Genomic DNA, 19,452 nt, shown 5'->3' with positions numbered 1-19,452 from the left:
TAACTATCACAAGCATGCACAATACAGAAAAAGTGTTCCAACACACTCCAAACCAGTTCTGAACTGGAAACATGTACTGCAGTCGGGCATTCCAACAAACTTTTGACATGGGTCCAGAACAGTCACAAGTAGTCAATGGATTGAGGCAAGTACTGATGAGTATGTGAGACGCGCAAGTGCATAAGCTCGCCAGCGTCTCCTGGATACTGAAGAAAGACATGATTGACTGTTCACATCATTGAGGTTAAGATGGAAAGTGACAGTGCAGATGAATAATAAAACTAGAGATTTAATTTAAATTTTCGCCTAAAAGAAAGAGAATGAAAATTATTTGGGTCTTGAAATAGTTAATTACAATTTCAATATGAAACTTTCATTAAATGTGAGAGAATATCATCGAAATGATAGCCGTCCAAATCTTGGATTTAAAATATCGGCATCCTAATCAATTCAAATGAACAAAAAAGAAAATGTAAATAAATGTTAAAAAAAAATACATAATTGAATTTTAAAAAAAGAATATTCTGCGACAAGATTTGGTAGCTATCAAAACGATAAAAATTTATTGTAAATAAATAATATACATTGAATATTATAAAGATGAATAGAGATGGTGATTGATGATGTTCAGAGTATGTAAATGAATAATTAAAAAAAAAAAAAAACTACTTTTAGGTGAGATTCCCTCAGTACATGACATCGAATTAGTAGAATTCTTGCCTTCCATATTTTTTGTTATCTTTTTATGGAAAATGATCAAAATTATATTTTCTGCAATTTGAATTAGCTGCAGAACGATAATAATTTAGCAGCCCGTTCTCAGGCAAAGATGATCGCAGTTATAGCATCTCTGGATTTAGTACACGATGATCCGAAAAGCGTTCAACATTATCCAGTTCTGTTTCAATTCCGTAGCAGATACCTGACCAGCACATGTGCATAAGATGATCCGTGGTTCATACATGAACTGATCCATGAACTGCTTCTTGGAACGAACCTATAGTAATACGTGTTATTTTAACAGTTTGACTTCTTCTTTCTTTGAAGTTCAATGGTGATAGATTCAATACTTTTCTCAATTTTTACTCTGGCTTTGAGAAGGGTTGAAAATGTCGATGCACTTATGCCATATTTTCTTGCGACTTCACTTTTCTTCTCTCCTCTGTCTACTTCAATGATTTTTCTCTTCTCGTCTAGCGAAAACTGCTTTCTTCTCATTTTTTTTTTCTGCCATACCTGCTTCTGTACTTCTTCCCTCAACAACGTTTAGGAACAAACTGCCTTCAAATGTTCGATTTTAATATTAATTTTCAAACTTAAAATAGGGGTTGCCCTGAAGGACAAAGTATACCAAATATACAAGTATTAGTAAATACTACAATTTTACGAAAATGTTTTCGTGAGAAATATAATTATTATTATTGTGTTATTAATTTACTTTATATACTCTATGTGATTTCTCAGAAGATAGATTGATCCGTGTTGAATCTTTCGTACACTACTTTTAACACTTGAATATAAATAATTGATTAAATGGTCTAGACATCGCCATAACAAAAGTTGACAACAAACACACTTTCAAAATATACAGAAAACCAACCACCACCACCACACACATACACAACACATCTAATCACCCCACGCAGCTCAAACATGCTGCATTCAGGACAATGGTACACAGATTACTCAACATACCCATGAGCCAACATCACTACAATGAAGAAGTGAACACAATCAATTACATAGCACAAGAAAATGGTTACAACCCAAACATAATAGACAACATCATAAGGAAGACAAAACAAAAACTCAACAAACACAGAAACACACAAAACACAACACAAACACAAGAAATACATCACACTAACATACGACAACAAAAACACACACAAGATCGCATCCTCATTCAGAAAACAGAAATACAACATAGCATACAGAACAGAAAACACACTACAAAGACATCTCAACACACAAACAAATAAATACAACCACACAGGCGTATACAAACTCACATGCAATAGTTGCGACAGTTTCTACATTGCACAGACAGACAGGCAGATCATTCCAAACTCGATACAAAGAACACATTAAAGCAATAACCAGAGGACACAATACATCTACATATGCTGAACACATAACTAATGCCAACCACACATACAGTAACATAAATACAGACATGGAAATCCTACACATACAACCCAAAAACCAAAAACTCAACACACTAGAACAATATGAAATATACAGACACACTAAAACATACCCTGATCAAATTCTCAACACACAGATCAATTTCAGAACACACACACTATTTGACACCACATTTCAACACTTTTCAACAATCGAACGCACCCACACAAGAGGCAGCGAAGTTCGAGATGACGCCGAGATCTAGTAGGCTCTGAGGATGGTGTGAAGAAGCACCGTAACAGCTGTAAGCTGCACATGCTTACACAATTAATACGAGTAAGATCGCCATTTAATCAATTATTTAGATAGATTGAATATTTTAGAGCTATCAAAGAAACAATCTTGCCCAAAGAGGATTCAAGATTGAACTCTTTTACAGAAATTAATAAATTTTGTTGTAATTGTGCCTCTAGCACCCACTGTTTCATTTAAATATAAATTCAAACCACAACAATCCCGTCTATGGAAATGCTTTCAGAAAACTCACTAAAACCAAGAGTGACCGATGCCTAGCGATAACTCATTTATTTTATTTTATTTCGAATTTATTTTAAGTAATTTTTAACTGCCTGTTAGGCCTAATTTCGTTAAAATAACTTTTTTTTTGTAGCGGGATTTATTATTACGTTAAACTGAATAGTTTGTTATGCATTCTTTAAGCTGAACATTTTTAACATGTAAATTAATAGCAAAATGGCTGTGACTAAAAAATTATTTTGTTATTCCGAAAAATTCGTAATAGTGGCATTTCACTGTAGTTACTTGTAACAGAAATTGATGAAACTGTCCATAAATCTTGAGTAAGTTGTCTATCTATGAATGTTACTCTGAAATGACGAAATAATATCAGTCTAATATATACAGTCACGAAGCTCAATACGTAGTAAATATGTATCCATAGATAGTTGCCAACCACTAGGATCGCTAACATCACCTCATTACAGACAATGCGAAATAGTACTGACATAGTCTGTTGTTCCTAGTACCCTCACAACTCAAGCTTCGTGACTGTATATATTAGGCTGTGATAAAATGCTGATAATGTAGTGGCAGTATAATGGAAATGGAGAAAGCTTATATTACAACAACTTTTCTGTAGACTTTGCTTAGAGTGTAACTCACTGTAGTTTAGAATATCAAGTGGCATAGTGTAGAAAAAGTTTAAGTCTATTGTTTTCATAAGCAGTATGACAAATTAGATGCAACTGACTTTCTCCTCCAGAGAAAGTGAATTTTCTGATGTCCACATCTGTGTTGTAACAGTCAGCGCGTCTGGCTGCGAAACCAGGTGGCCCGGGTTCGAATTCTGGTCAGGGCAAGTTACCTGGTTGAGGTTTTTTCCGGGGTTTTGCCTCAACCCAACATGAGCAAATGCTGGGTAACTTTCGGTGCTGGACCCCGGACTCATTTCACTGGCATTATCACCTTCATCTCATTCAGACGCTAAATAACCTAGAGTTGATACAGCGTCGTAAAATAACCCAATAAAAAAAATTTCTGATACATTTTAATACCCCCCCCCCGAATAAGGGTGTATGATGCATGGCTTCGCAATGTACTTAGACCGTTATTCCAGGGGGAGGGGTATTCATTTATAGTGTTTGGTTTGTTTTTAGTGTAATCTTAACCTGGTTGAGGTTTTTTCCGGGGTTTTCCCTCAACCCAATATGAGCAAATGCTGGGTAACATTCGGTGCTCGACCCCGGACTCATTTCACTGGCATTATCACTTTCATCTCATTCAGACGCTAAATAACCTAGATGTTGATACAGCGTCGTAATATAACCCAATAAAAAAAATTTGATACATTTAACCCCCCCCCCCCCGAATAAGGGTGTATGATGCATGGCTTCGCAATGTACTTAGACCGTTATTCCAGGGGGAGGGGTATTCATTTATAGTGTTTGGTTTGTTTTTAGTGTAATCTTAACCTGTTTTTTTTCAATTGGGGCATTCTCTGGAACAAGAGCTTACTTGCAAAATCTTAAATTTAAGATAAAGAGCATGGATAAATATATAATAGGATACGAAACTTACTGAGTTTCCTGTAACACATGCTAGAGGCGCTAATGTAGAAATTGATCTTTCTGACACCTGTTGGGAGTAGGCGAACTTATTACATCTAGCAGCGCACCAAGTAGCGACAATAAAAACTAATTACTCCATGCATTTAGCAGCGCACCTGGTGACGAAAATGTTAAACTGTGCAGAAAGTATTCCCTCCCACCCTCATCGATATTCAAAACTAACCCATTAAAATAAAACATTTACATTTTTATTCCTAACAGCATCTTCCACTGAAAATTCTTACCGGAGCCAACAGGAAGATAAAAGAGACATTCTATTTTACACTACCCGATTAAAATATAATCAGACAGAGACCAAAAAATAAAGCAAAAGGTTAGATAATTGGGATTGTATTCTTTGGGTATTTATTGTACAGCGCAATGGAAAAGTCTGCAAGAACTACTTAGATAGCTAAATTTATTACATTACTATTACTTTACAATACATTCAACAACACTATTTTACAACGTCCATAAACATCACTGTTAACATACACTGCTTATACACACGTAGTATCACTTTATGTTCACTTATTAGCAAGTTTCTGTCTGCCATCTTGTATTCTCGAGCAACATCTCGAATGGATAAATAGAGAACTCTGGGTAATGTACCCAACATGTAGTTTTAATGTTCACCACCTACGACTTTGGGCACTGATCATCTTATTTGAGCCCCCGCCCACCAGATGGTGCTGACTGCAGTTTGGCATCCTATTACATATTTATCCATATACAGAGCATCAAACATTTTAGATCTTGTTAACAACATTATACAGAACCACATTCAAATAAAGGGTCCATGGAAAATCACGTTTAGTCCAAATCTAGTAATTTTTATATTTTAGTTGAATCTGACCGTTAAAGTTGATATCTTCAAGATCCCCTAATCATGCAGGAGAGAAAATCGCTTGTTTCCACATTATAAGCGTATTAAGGAAAGGCTTACACAAGAAGAACCTGTCATTCTGCAAGTCTGTAAACGCTGTCCTGAAAAATTTGCAAAATATGGCTAAATTTGTTTTTCCCCTGGATCCTTCAAATGTTCGTAGAGTGTACTGTGTTTGTTGGAGAGAAATAATATTGTCAAGAGGGAGATGTGTTATTAAGAATTCAATATATGCTGGAAATGGAGAAATTATGTAACATACATTAAGTTGTTATTCAAGGGAATGCCTCAGTTCTTGTATAGAGTAGGCTTGATCTGAATTGTCGCTATTTTACTCCATACACTTTGTTTCTTTTGTCTTAAGGTAGCTACACACATAATGATAAAATGTAACAATCTGCTGAGGGGTGATATCGAATGCTCCCTTACGCAGCATAGATATCTGCATCGGTCATCAGTTCTTGACACACATTTGCATGAGCAACGTGTCAACAGACGATGTACTTGTAGTTTTGGGTCTAAGAAAATTCCATCTCGCTCATGTTAGATGTAGAAGTTTTGAGATCTCTTGTTCATATAAGAAATGCAGTAGATGAAAGCACCTCAAATGTAGAAAGCAGGCCCCCAATTTTTGAGATTGTTCATGTTTAATTCCTCGTAAGTAGTTGCAAGATTATTAATCTTTTTGACTACCAAGTTTGCATTAGGGTTCATGTTTTTCAGTCAACTTTTAGGCAGCTTGGTTGCAGTCCTGATATTTAGATTTTGTTTGCCAGAGACAAAGTTCATTTCAATAGCTTTGAATGAATGTTTCCAAATGCTTGCGATATGTGCTTTGGTTTCCATGAGACATTGCTGAAACTTGAAGCATGCTCTGCTATTCTCAGTGACCAACTTGCTTCAACTGATTGGCTGTTGCCTCTGTCAACACGAATTTATTGATTATAGTCCCGTCGTTCTAATTTCCGGAAGCCAATTACGTTGCAGGTCGGCTACATTTGAATGCTGATGATGACGTTATGCATTTCCTAAGGCTCGATAAATACATAATATAATCGCCCGCCATTTTGGCTCTTTCGTTGGCGTTCACAGAAAGTGCACGAGGACGTTATTTGTCGCTCAATTATTTTCTGAATTACAGTGCATTTGATTTATTATCATAGGAGCTACGACATGATAATGTTTAACGGTGTGTCCAATGGATTCCTTGTATGATAGCTCGGCAACGAAAGAACAAAAATGGCGAACGATACTACCTACTTAAACTTTATAGAGCCTTCACTTCCTAAGACGTAAGCAAAGAGGAGGAGTCATGCCGGGAATAATAGCGTCGTGGCTATAGAAAAATTAACTTCAACTTATAAACTGTTCAAACCAAAATATCTGGGCAATGATTTATCATTTTGTGTGTAGCTATCTTTAGTGATTTAACAGTGTATGAAATCATGAAATGAAGACTGCAACACAATTTATGAAAATGTTTCATAATGTAGGAATATTAGTGTATGTAAATTGGATAGAAGATAACTATTTTAATATATTAAATTCTGTTACAGGAATATGAGATTTTGAAGAGAATAACTCCAAACAGCTGAATATTTTAGCAAACTGCTAGTGAGATTATAGTTGATGTATATCTTTGTAATCTGGAGATTTTGTAACATGAATTTTTCTTAAAGAATATGTGTATTATTTTCTGTTTTTCTCCTGGAACTGTCACCTTTCCCAAAGAGATCCCTTTTCTTTTGAAAAAAATTTACCACCAAAAAAGTCCTGATGTTCAATGGATGCATTTATTATTTCTGAATCCATTGAACATTAGAACTGGGAATAAATTCTTGAGGTATGTGGTAGTATATAGTTTGTCCACCAGAGTTCTCTAGTGTAGCCTATATAAGCAGAGAAGGTAAATGGATGCATTTGCTCTGCACATCTGACATTAGTCACTATAAAAGGCTTATCTTTTTGGAATGCAAAATTAAAAATTTCTTAGAGGTAGGGTGTGGGGAATATAATATTCTAGTTCACACATAAATGCAGTTATTACAACTGTTAACAATTTATTAGGATAAATCGCAATATAGCGAACGCCAGTACAGTAAGTTATCCCCACCCACATGAAATGTGCATTCGACACAACACTCGCCTATCACGTAGAGTATCTGATGAGCTAGTAGGGGAAAAGTGGAAGGGGTCGTGGCGAAGCTTCTACGTTCGCTATATTGAGATTTGCCCATTTATTATTCGTAAAGTATAGGCCATTATAAATGGTTAAACACAAATCAAATACTTCCAACATAACTCACTTAATTTCATTCTTATGTTTACATCTACTGTTCATCTATTGCACTCACGAAGCTGCAACACTTCTGCTGGCTACAGTGAAGTTTTTTTTTTTTTTTTTTTCCAGTGGACTGATGCAGTTTTCGATACTTGAAGCAAGCAAAATCCTACTATCATTTGTACTTTGAATGAACAATAACAGATATAAATGACACTCGAGAGGAAATTAAACGCAGAATAAATATGGGAAATGCCTGTTATTTGGTTGAGAAGCTTTCATCATTCAATTTGCTCTCGAAAAATCTGAAAGACTTCATAAAACAGTTCTTTATGGTTGTCGAACTTGGACCTCACTTTGAGAGAGGAACAGAGGTTAAGGGTGTTCGAGAATAAGGTACTTAGGAAAATATTTGAGGCTAAGAGGGATGAAATTACAGGAGAATGGAGAAAGTTACACAACACAGAACTGCACGCATTGTGTTCTTTACCTTACATAATTAGAAACAAATTCAGACGTTTGGGATGAGCAGGGCATGTAGCACGTATGGACGAATCCTGGAGTGTATATAGAGTGTTAGTTGAAAGACCTGACGGAAAAGGACCTTTGGGGAGGCCAAGTCGTAGATGGGAGGATAATATTAAAATATATTTGAGGGAGATGGGATATGATGATAGAGACTGGATTAATCTTGCACAGGACAGGGACTGATGGCGGGCTTATGTGAGGGCGGCAATGAACCTCCGGGTTCCTTAAAAGCCATAAGTAAGTAAGTAAATATGGAATTCCATTATGATTATTATATTCAAAGATATACTTTCAAATTTATTGTCAACTTGATATGTATAGGTCTTACTCTTTACATACTGATCAGGTGATCTTAAAGTCATGACTTCGGATTACCATTTCACGTCGTCTGTGATGCATAATTATAATCCATGTATTTAAGAAGATGACCATGAGTAGGTCTGTATTATTTCATTTATGCATCTACTTATTTATCCACTAATTTACATTCATTTGTTCAATCACCCTGTCATTAATAGACATCTTCTCTGAATCAGTATTATATACATCCTACAATTCCCAGACAGAGCTAGCTGTAAACAAAATTGATTAAGCATCGAAAATATTACTGGATAGCAAATGTTCGTAATACTTTAAACCTATTGATTAAGTATATGGATATAAATTTATTGTTGAACAATACTGGCCCCCGAATTTAAGGGCTGCCACTATAGGACAGAACATAGCAAACAAGTGGATGTTTTATCTATTCACAATACAGTTCTACAAAACTACTTCAAAGAATAAAAATATACATAGTGGTAATCATTATTTATTATACTGACATCCAAATGGATCTGACAAGACAACTAATGGTCAGAATATAAAACAATCATTTAGCTTATTTTTACATATTTGAGAAAGAAGTGCAATGGACGTAGATTGTAGCTGTTGTTTGATGATTCAGCACCTTTCTCTCATCTCTGGATGCTGTTAGTGGCTGACGTATGATGACTCAGCACCTCACTGCAGTATTGTAGAAGTAGATTATGGCCGAATTCTGATGACTCAGCACCTCGCTGCAGTTGAATAGATAGACGGATTTATTGAGTAATATTATACATACAGATGTTATATTATTATTATTATTTTCATTAAAATCCAATGCACAGGCCTTCTAACCGTACGTTCTTTGTACCTAAACAAGTCCAACCTCTGATTATATCCAACCACTCTCTAAGAGAACATCCATATTAAAATGAAAATGGCACAACAAAACACATTATATAATATATGCTAACCTAAAACAGACATAAAAGTGTATAATTGGGTAGATACCTTTATCCCTTCGTCAGTTCATATCACAAACTTCGACAGCTGAAGGAACAATTCAGTTGTATAAGTAGATTATGGCTGAAGGCTGATGATTCAGCACCTCGCTGCCATTTTATAAGTAGATTATGGCTGAAGTCTGATGATTCAGCACCTCGCTGCAGTTGTATAAGTTGATTATGGCTGAAGTCTGATGACTCCACACCTCGCTGCAGTTGTATAAGTTGATTATGGCTGAAGTCTGATGACTCCGCACCTCGCTGCAGTTGTATAAGTTGATTATGGCTGAAGTCTGATGATTCAGCACCTCACTGCAGTTGTATAAGTAGATTATGGCTGAAGTCTGATGATTCAGCACCTCGCTGCAGTTGAATAAGTTGATTATGGCTGAAGTCTGATGACTCCGCACCTCGCTGCAGTTGTATAAGTTGATTATGGCTGAAGTCTGATGACTCCGCACCTCGCTGCAGTTGTATAAGTTGATTATGGCTGAAGTCTGATGATTCAGCACCTCACTGCAGTTGTATAAGTAGATTATGGCTGAAGTCTGATGATTCAGCACCTCGCTGCAGTTGTATAAGTTGATTATGGCTGAAGTCTGATGATTCATCACCTTGCTGCAGTTGTATAAGTTGATTATGGCTGAAGTCTGATGATTCAGCACCTCACTGCAGCTGTATAAGTTGATTATGGCTGAAGTCTGATGATTCAGCACCTCGCTGCAGTTGTATAAGTAGATTATGGCTGAAGTCTGATGATTCAGCACCTCGCTGCAGTTGTATAAGTTGATTATGGCTGAAGTCTGATGATTCAGCACCTCGCTGCAGTTGTATAAGTTGATTATGGCTGAAGTCTGATGACTCAGCACCTCGCTGCAGTTGTATAAGTTGATTATGGCTGAAGTCTGATGATTCAGCACCTCACTGCAGTTGTATAAGTAGATTATGGCTGAAGTCTAATGATTCAGCACCTCGCTGCAATCGTAGGTTACTGATGACTGCTGAAGTCTGGTTACGTAATGTTGTTTATAAGAATTTTATTTCTTCTTAAGTTGATACAATGTAGAGATATTTCTGCATCTACCTCATTTTATTTGCTTCAGTAATTTCCAATTTTAGAAATTATTTCGTCTTCATTGTTTATTAAGTGCTTCTTGTTGCATTTCTTCTTGGTAGAATGTATTTTTGTGATCCTGGTTAGTAGAGTACAATTTCCTTGGTATAAGATGTGTTTTTTCACAGTTGCATTACTTCTTGGTAAACAGTAATGTTGTTTTCCTTGTTGACAAAAGATAATGTCTTTTCTTCTTAATTTTAATTTTTCATTGATTGAAGAATACGTTATTAAAGATAATGTTTTGCTCTATCTGGAGCTCTTCTGTATTGGTGATACAGTTTTTTTTAATTATAGAACAAGATTTTCACTGACGGAGAATTTATTAATGTTTCCTGGATGTTATTACTTGTGAGCTCTTGATTTCTTTTTAAATTTATTTATTTGGAAGGAGTTTTGCTTCTCATATGAGAAGAAATAACATGTTGAGTTGGTGTTGCGTGCTGGAGTAGAAAAGAGATTTGTTTGAAGAATATTTTGGATTTCATTTATGAGGAAAGATGTAATTAAGATTGATAGTTGATGACTTTATCATTGATAGCAGATAATGTGATGAGTTTTTTTTAAGATGTTGAAATTTTTATTGAAGATCAAATGATGCGTTGGATCTTTCCTCCATTGGAGGAAAGATGATTTTTTTTTCACGTGATGAGTCATGATAACTTTTATGATGATGATTTTTTTTTTCAAATGATGGTGATGTGATTTTTGGAATTCGAAATGTTTTTTTTTTTTCACATGATTTTTTTCAAGATGGTATTTTTTTTCACATGATTTTTTTTTTGAGATGGTATTTTTTTTTTTTCATACGGCGTTATGAATTTCTAAAATGGATATGAAGTTTTCTTCAAGTGGTGGCGAGTGATGATTTAGTTGAGTTATTCTGAACAATTCCTTCTTTTAACAGTGGCCTTATGAATAGATATCGTTTGTATAGAGAATGTTTAGTGAAAGGTTACATATTTTTGTTTTTGAATTTTATGCCACTGTAACAATCCATTAATGCCCATGTATATATATATTTTTTTGTAAATACATGAGAATTACTCATAGTTTTGACGTATATTTTGCATTTTTATTTCTCTTTTATTTCTTACTTTTGGTGACTCTGTTCTACCAAAAGTAGTATCTACAGAAAGCATAGAGGTAGGGCTCCATGCTCTCTGTACCGTGTGGAGCAAGATTGACCAATACTTGTATCATCTCGCTCCGCTGGACAGAGAAGTCAGGTAGTCATTTAAATGAGATTGAACAGCACATGGCCGTTTCGTATTTTTTGGTAGGCCTACAGTTCGTTTCCCTCCTCATCTCGGAGGGAACTGAACTCAGCCACATTACAGTCAGTTGCCCTACCAACTGATATTATTCAACTCCAATTTGTACTTACTAGCTTCATTGTGTACAGTTTCATTTTTATCTGCTAAATAACCTTTATATAATGAATATAATTGTTTGCGATAAAATTCGGGATAAGTATAAGATAGGTGATTGCCACATTTTTGCAATCCCTGTTATTTTGGGATTTTGATACCGATTTATTATTAACATAAATGCAAGGAAATCTAATTTTTAATATAGTTGCTCAATGGCTTGTATTATTTGTTTTAGATTTCCTTAGTCTACTTCTGGTGACCACATAGGGCCAAAAGTATTGTTTTACAGAAAGCACAGAGGAAGTAGGGCTCCATGCTTTGTGTACCGGTCAAAGGTAGATTGAACTGTAATTGATCATCTTGTTCTGGTTATTCAGTTGTTGGGCAACTAGGCAACCCCTGAAACAAGCCTCGACGGATAGCAGTCATGCTGCATTTGTGGCAAGATAGTTCCTCTACTTATCTCGGAGGGAACTGAACTCAACCACCTTGCAGTCAGTTGCCCTACTAACTGTTATTAGTTAGGTTCGATTTTTACTCTGTAGTTCCGTTGTGTGCAGTTTGCACTGCATATATTTTATGTACTAGATATTCTTTATTTAGCATAATTAATATGATCTCCTGAATGTAAACTTAGGATAGGTGATTGCCACATTTCTGCAATCACTGTTATTTTGGAATTTTTGATAGGTCTGCTACTTTATTTTTACACGAATGCATGGAAATATAAATTTTCGATATATATGTACATTCGTTTTTACTATTTTTATAAGCCCAGAGTTGTTGATATGCATATCGTTTTCATAATCTTTATTTCTCATACATTTGGCGATTCTAGAAATAAAAGTAGTGTTCACAGAAGGCATAGAGGTAGGGCTCCATGATTTCTGTATTGTGTCGGTAGAGATTGAGGCATACTTTATCACCTTGTTCTGCATATCCCTATATAGAATCCCCGGGAAGACTCATCTGAAACGAGGCTGGACGGTTAGCAGTCCTTAGACAATTTGTGACAGTTGATATCTCTCCTTATCCCGGAGGGAATTCAACTCTGTCACTTTTTAGTCAATTGTCGTGCTGGCCCTTATTATTCAGGTCCGATGTGCACTTTTAGCTCTGTTGTGCACACTTTGCACTGTATAATATTCTCTGTGCTGCATATATTTATATATTTAATACTGATAATTGTTTACATGAGAATATAAATAAATGTGTCTTTCATTTTTGCTTTCAGAGTTATTATGTAAACTATACTGTAGTATGTTATTCTCTTAATTTATGTATGACTCTACAACTGACTTGAATTTGATTCATTACGATTTAATTTCATAATTCTCACTCTGTTGTGAGGTCAAGATTTTTAGTTTACATCCCTTTAAATAATTGAGACAGAAATCCCTTTTTATTCTGTGTTGCTGCCGGAGTTCTGTGCTTCCATTCGAAACTGTGAAGTGTGTTAAGTCAGTTGCAATTTCCATTCGGGTTAGGAAACCCATACCCCTATTGGGAGTCAATAAAATGTTCTGTTACATTCTGGGCCTTATAAATGAATTTAGGATAGCACATTCACTGAACTCCGGCAATGTAAAATAAATTAAAATTTGCACTGTTCACAAAACTAATGCGATATTCTCCCCAAACCCACCCCACCCGAACCCTAACCACCCAATCCTACCCCCACCCACACCACCCCACCCCAACCCACCCCATCCCACCCCTACCCGCCCCTGTGCCCACTCCCCTTAATCTCCATGAGGAGTTTTACCTCCATCCTCCACGGCGATGCTGCAGGTGGGAAGGGCGCTCGATGTTCCTCCCACCGCGCCGGTGTACCATGAAAAGAAAGAAACTTTATGTTCAGACAAATTGTTCGCAGTCAACTAACTAAGTGTAAGCTACTTCATAAAACTAAGTCCCATAACACGAGTCGCCAAATAACGCCAACTATGACCGTGCGGTGTTAACTTGAGGGAGCCTTTGACATGTGCGGGCTGTATGGTGTGTTCGAGCACATCGCTCTTGTGGCGTAGGGCTTTTCAATGACTTGTGTTAGGACTTTTACCAAATGCTATGATTAAGTGGAGCTACTTGTGGCTCCATATTGATGTAGACGATAGCAGTCATTCTAGACTTGCTGTATAATGGTCGCAACTTGTGCAGCCAACCACTGTACATACATTGTACATAACATGTTCGACGTTAAGTGGAGCTACTTGTGCCCCATATTGACGTAGACGATAGCAGTCATTCTAGACTTGCTGTATAATGGTCACAACTTGTACAGCCAACCACTGTACATACATTGTACATAACATGTTCGACGTTAAGTGGAGCTACTTGTGCCCCATATTGACGTAGACGATAGCAGTCATTCTAGACATGCTGTATAATGGTCGCAACTTGTACAGCCAACCACTGTACATACATTGTACATAACATGTTCGACGTTAAGTGGAGCTACTTGTGGCTCCATATTTACGTAGACGATAGCAGTCATTCTAGACATGCTGTATAATGGTCGCAACTTGTGCAACCAACCACTGTACATACATTGTACATAACATGTTCGACGTTGAGTGGAGCTACTTGTGCCCCATATTGACGTAGACGATAGCAGTCATTCTAGACATGCTGTATAATGGTCGCAACTTGTACAGCCAACCACTGTACATACATTGTACATAACATGTTCGACGTTAAGTGGAGCTACTTGTGGCTCCATATTTACGTAGACGATAGCAGTCATTCTAGACATGCTGTATAATGGTCGCAACTTGTGCAACCAACCACTGTACATACATTGTACATAACATGTTCGACGTTAAGTGGAGCTACTTGTGCCCCATATTGACGTAGACGATAGCAGTCATTCTAGACTTACTGTATAATGGTCGCAACTTGTGCAGCCAGCCACTGTACATACATTGTACATAACATGTTCGACGTTAAGTGGAGCTACTTGTGGCTCCCAGAGTTTACTAGGTGCGGCCAATTTCTGCACGTCCACACATACACACCCGCACATTGTCACTGTTTTGGTACTTTGGAATCATGCCACAGTGTTAATCGTAGGATTAAATATCTTTGAGCTGGCATCTGAGTGAGTATTTTTCATTTAATTTAGTCTGTTAAGCGCGACAGGTCTGCTGTCTTTCGGAGAGACATAACAACTGGTTAATTGTACTCTCCTCCATTGAGAAGAAAGAGCATTAAGAGGCAAACCACTGAATAGTGGAAAAGCCTATCAAAAATAACTTTACTAGGGACGTAAAACTGGAAGGTCTCCACTCAAGTATTTTATTTATAATGGTCATTGACTAGACTTGCAGCTAGAGCTGCGGTTCTTAATATCGCCCTCTATATTGAGCAAATGCCTGATCGTCTGAAGTGAGGTTGAAAAGCTAACATTTAAGACATGTTTGCATGCTTGTGTTTTCAGAGTAGTGGTTAAATAACATGCTAATGTCAACCTACTTCGACTTTAGCGTCTTGGTGAACATTTTGAACGCATATCTCTGTTTCCACTCACTTTTCTGAAGAATATATACCACTATTGAAAGTGCTATAACACTCACTTCTTGATCAGGTTTTTCAGACAGTGTGAGATCACAGCTTAAGGCATTGCGGTGGGAAGGAATATGGAACTAAGTCTGATTAAAATCAATTCTTGTATTATTATTATTTTTTTCTTTTCCGACCATCTTTTACTACATGCATTCTCCCAGCACGTAGGCCTTAAGATGACAGATACTGTTGTAAACAAAACAGTGAAAAGATTATTCCAGTCCAGTAAAATCGGATGGCAATAGAAATGTGTACATAAGAACAAAACTTTATATAATATCCGCAATCCATAACTCAGTCTTGTAGAATACCATGTAAATTGTATCTTAATTTTAAAAAATCACGGTTTGTTATGTCGGGAACATGGCCGTGGGTTTTATGTGAATACTTCTGCCTTAAGTGGACAGATCTAGACGAGATCTTTCGTTTGGTACAAAGATCAGAGTGCTACCGCATCGCAATCACGAGATATACTGCCCTGAAATTATCGCCTATGCCCAAAATGGTCGTCAATCAAATAGATATCATCGGAAGCATATTTTAGCTGCCAGCTCGGGTACGCCTGTATCAAATTCAATATATTAAAAGTGAAATTATTATTAAATCAATGCATCTTCATTTGAATTCGCCTTATTGTGTGGAATGAAAGAGTGCACATCATCATCATGATCCTGAACTCGTCGGTTTCACCCAAGTGTAAGCTGATCTCGTTGTCTCTGTGAACTTCGTATCGTCCTGTTGATGGGGGTGATACTGAACACTCTAATATTAAGAGCCTGTTCCTACACAGCTTAATTACATTGAATTTTATCATATTTTCCGGTACCAATTTGTACCACCTAACTAAAGCTGAGCCATGTAGGACTGCAGGACGATATCAAGTTAACTATATCGCGATGTTTGTCGAAGGTAAATAGTATGAAGGGTGGGGGGTGGTTGCGTACAGGCATGCGACTCGGGCAACAGAACACATTTACGTTGTGTAGTGGACAGAGCTCCAGAGCTATCTACATTACCAATCTTACGTAACGTATAATATTTATAATGGCTGAATCAACAAATATATCAATAGTAAACAAGGTGATGGAGAAATTAGGCACATAAAATTTCGCAGTAAGTGGGGTGACTATCATAATATGAAATTTATGTAGCACAGAAATTAAAGGTACGAAACGTACATTCGTAACACAACATTGTAACACGAAACAACATAAAGCACAGATGACAGTTCAACTGAGGAAGGAGGATAAGAATCGCGTGTAAGTTACAATTCAATGTGTACCACACAAAAAGAGACTTTTCACGTTTTATGTAAAATGATGGTATGTGTCAATATACCAATAGCCAAAATAACGTTGAAAATACACACTTTAAAACTTTATGCGAAATACGTAAAAAGGGAACTCCCTAGTCAATCAACTTTTCGGAAATAATCTACTATTTACCGAAATGCTATGATGATGTTATATCTCGCATACGACTAAGTGTAGGAGATAGTAAAATATAGGTTTCCATCTATGGAAGCACAGACGCCGCTGCAGGATTTGTTGCAATGTCGTTACGGGCATTCTTTCACCAGACAAACCCAATAAAACTTTATTAACCTCTGAAATTCGTGAGAAAGTGGATCATTTAAATAGAATCAAAGTTTTTCAAATGCCTATGACCCTCTTATGGCCAGACGATATAAAAAATGATAATGTAGTTATTTTCATCACGAATGCTACATGTTAAAAGTAGATAAAGTATACTTAAGCTACTTTAGCCGAAAGTTATCCTAGCCTATGGGCTACATCGAATAGCCAAATAAGTTTCGTCCTGCTACAGTGATGTGAACAGTTTCATATCCAATGTCAAATAAATATTTTTAAGGCACCAAGTCGGGTTACGAAATTCAGATACATGGTTCCTGGAATCCCTCTACCGCCGTAACCCATTGTAATGAAATGGACATAGCTGGTTACTGCAGTCTATATTGCTACACATTATAAAAGGATTGTAGACGTAATCAAAACCTAGGTAGTGTTTACACTTTACTGCAACAGACTCCACAATCCAGTATTGACGACGTGACCTGAGCTCCAGTTTATTCGTCATGTGAGTGTACACCTTATTCTCTATTGTTTAGCGTACAGAGTTTGTACACTGACCTTCCCTGCTCTCTGTACTTGCTATGCTATAGTTTGGGTGCATGTAACTTAACGACAAACGTCCTAGATGTCTCAGCTTTACACCTAACATAGAGGCTATGTGTTCGATGCCGAATGGCAGCTAAAGCCGGAAGTTCGCTATGTTGCCATGGATTTTCTCTAACCCTTCCAGCCGCACTATTCACCTGCATTTTATTCATCCCCTATCAGAAATGAATGAGTACCAGGGACATTTCCTTGAGGATAAGAACGGCGGGCACGTAGGGCTGATATCCCAACTGGCATTAATGCCGATTGTATAGCTGGAGCCTTAACGTCCCGAGACCCTCTGGGCCGATTTGGCCTGTAATGGAATTGCGTTTACTGACTACTTTGTTCAGTTGTAACTTTTCACTGAGGAATTCATTTTGCCATTCAACATGCGTGACTACTCGTATATTTGGAAGTACCTTCTTCCAACGTAACTTCGGTTTGCTTATTTAATGCATAATTTGAGCAGTGAGTTAAATTGTTCTATAGCAATTTAATTTTAGAAAAGACTGTACTGTTCATCTCATCTGTTTAATACAATGAAGGACCTTGCCATGTGACATGCGTAATTGGTACGTGTTTGCATATTTGCTGGTTACGACTCGTGAATCACTTACAGCAGGATTCTGAAGTAGGCCTTACCGTAGTCATAATTTGTTTTTCTTCGGTCATTAATAGCGGCCGTAATGTGAGACATGTTCGCCTCTTTTTGTTCCTCTTGAATTCGAAAGGTCTGTGATTTGGTGCTTCCACTGTAGTAAGTTGCTCAGTTCTTGCAATATGAAGGCGATATTAGAACCTGTGGCGTTATTTGGCTTTTCTCCTTTACAATCTTTGACTCAGTAAGTCGATGCATAGTCTAAGACTTGTTTTGTTAATACTGATTACGCTGTATATGAGTAATTCGCTATTAGTGATAGCATGTTTATAGTAGTGTTGATTTAATCGCTTCATAATTTAATGCTATTTTTAAAGTGCTATCTGCAATTTCCACGATGAGTCTGTGACCTCAAAGTATGTGCTGCACTGTCAGAAATTTGACACAAGTACTTTCGTTGTGATTATTCTTTCGTCGATTTACTGAGGAAGTATTTATTTTATATTCCTACTCGTGTTATGAGACTGCATCACTTTTATAAATCTTAATACCTAAATGCAGATGGTAAATATCCTTACCTATATGCAGATATTTTAAAAATCTATTTTTGTTTGTTATGACTTTATTTAGCGTCTGAATGAGATGAAGGTGGTAAGATAATCACAGAAAGTGAACCAGAAATTACTACAGATTTTGTATAATGACGAATAAAATTTGATTAGAACAGGAATTTAATTTTTGCTGTATAAATATTAAGATTGAAATAAGACACTGATTGTATACTATAAATATAAAAAACTATAACTACAATAACCTATACCTATCCTACACACTAGAACACTAAGAATAATGATAATAGTAATGAAGCAGATTCTCGACTTACCTTAATTGTCTTGGCGACGAGCCCTACGAGGACCGCGGCCGTGCAAGTTTTGCCCTAATCCCCTCCGTCCCTGTGTCTACGCTCCGTCCCGTAATTTCTAAGGACCTTTTCATAGAATTCTAATTGCTCCTTGGTAGGATTAGATGCCAAATATCTTCTGTACAAAGCCTCGTGTTGCTCCTCTGTCATGCCTTGGCTGAAGTCGCGTCTGCCCGTACTGGACGCGCCAGCAGGCTGCGAGCGAGAGCCCCCCGGAGTCTGCTGGCTGGCGACTCTGCCCGTACTGGGCTTTGCAGCAGGCTGCGGGGCGCTCTCCCTCGGGGAGGAGCGCCTCGCTTCCTGCTGCCTTTGACGACTTGACCAGGGAGGAATTCTGTCTGTACGTTGTGGGGTGGACGGTCTGTCTGCCATTGCCGCCCGCATAGAGGGTGACGGCTTGTCTACCTCCCGAGGTATCTCATGAACCTCGGGAGGAAGCACAA

At 37.2% G+C, this 19,452-nt stretch overlaps 1 long non-coding RNA gene across 6 annotated transcripts in view; it reads left to right on the top strand.

Annotated features, from left to right (window-relative positions):
* LOC138715749 (uncharacterized) overlaps positions 1–19,452 on the top strand; it is a 117,788-nt gene that overhangs the window by 11,578 nt on the left and 86,758 nt on the right. For 3 of the 6 annotated variants that reach the window (XR_011336565.1, XR_011336562.1, XR_011336561.1), the window contains one exon: positions 6,696–6,820. The exons of 2 other annotated variants lie outside the window; for them this stretch is intronic. This is a non-coding gene — a long non-coding RNA (uncharacterized lncRNA). Of the gene's footprint in view, positions 1–6,695; positions 6,821–7,549; positions 7,683–19,452 lie in introns of those variants that run through there. One more of the 6 variants, XR_011336566.1, reaches the window with a different exon arrangement.

Source organism: Periplaneta americana, chromosome 2, assembly GCF_040183065.1.
Source record: "Periplaneta americana isolate PAMFEO1 chromosome 2, P.americana_PAMFEO1_priV1, whole genome shotgun sequence".
Lineage (NCBI taxonomy): Eukaryota > Metazoa > Arthropoda > Insecta > Blattodea > Blattidae > Periplaneta > Periplaneta americana.
The sequence above is the reverse complement of the archived record's forward strand: the minus strand, read 5'-3'. Positions and strand labels throughout refer to the sequence as shown.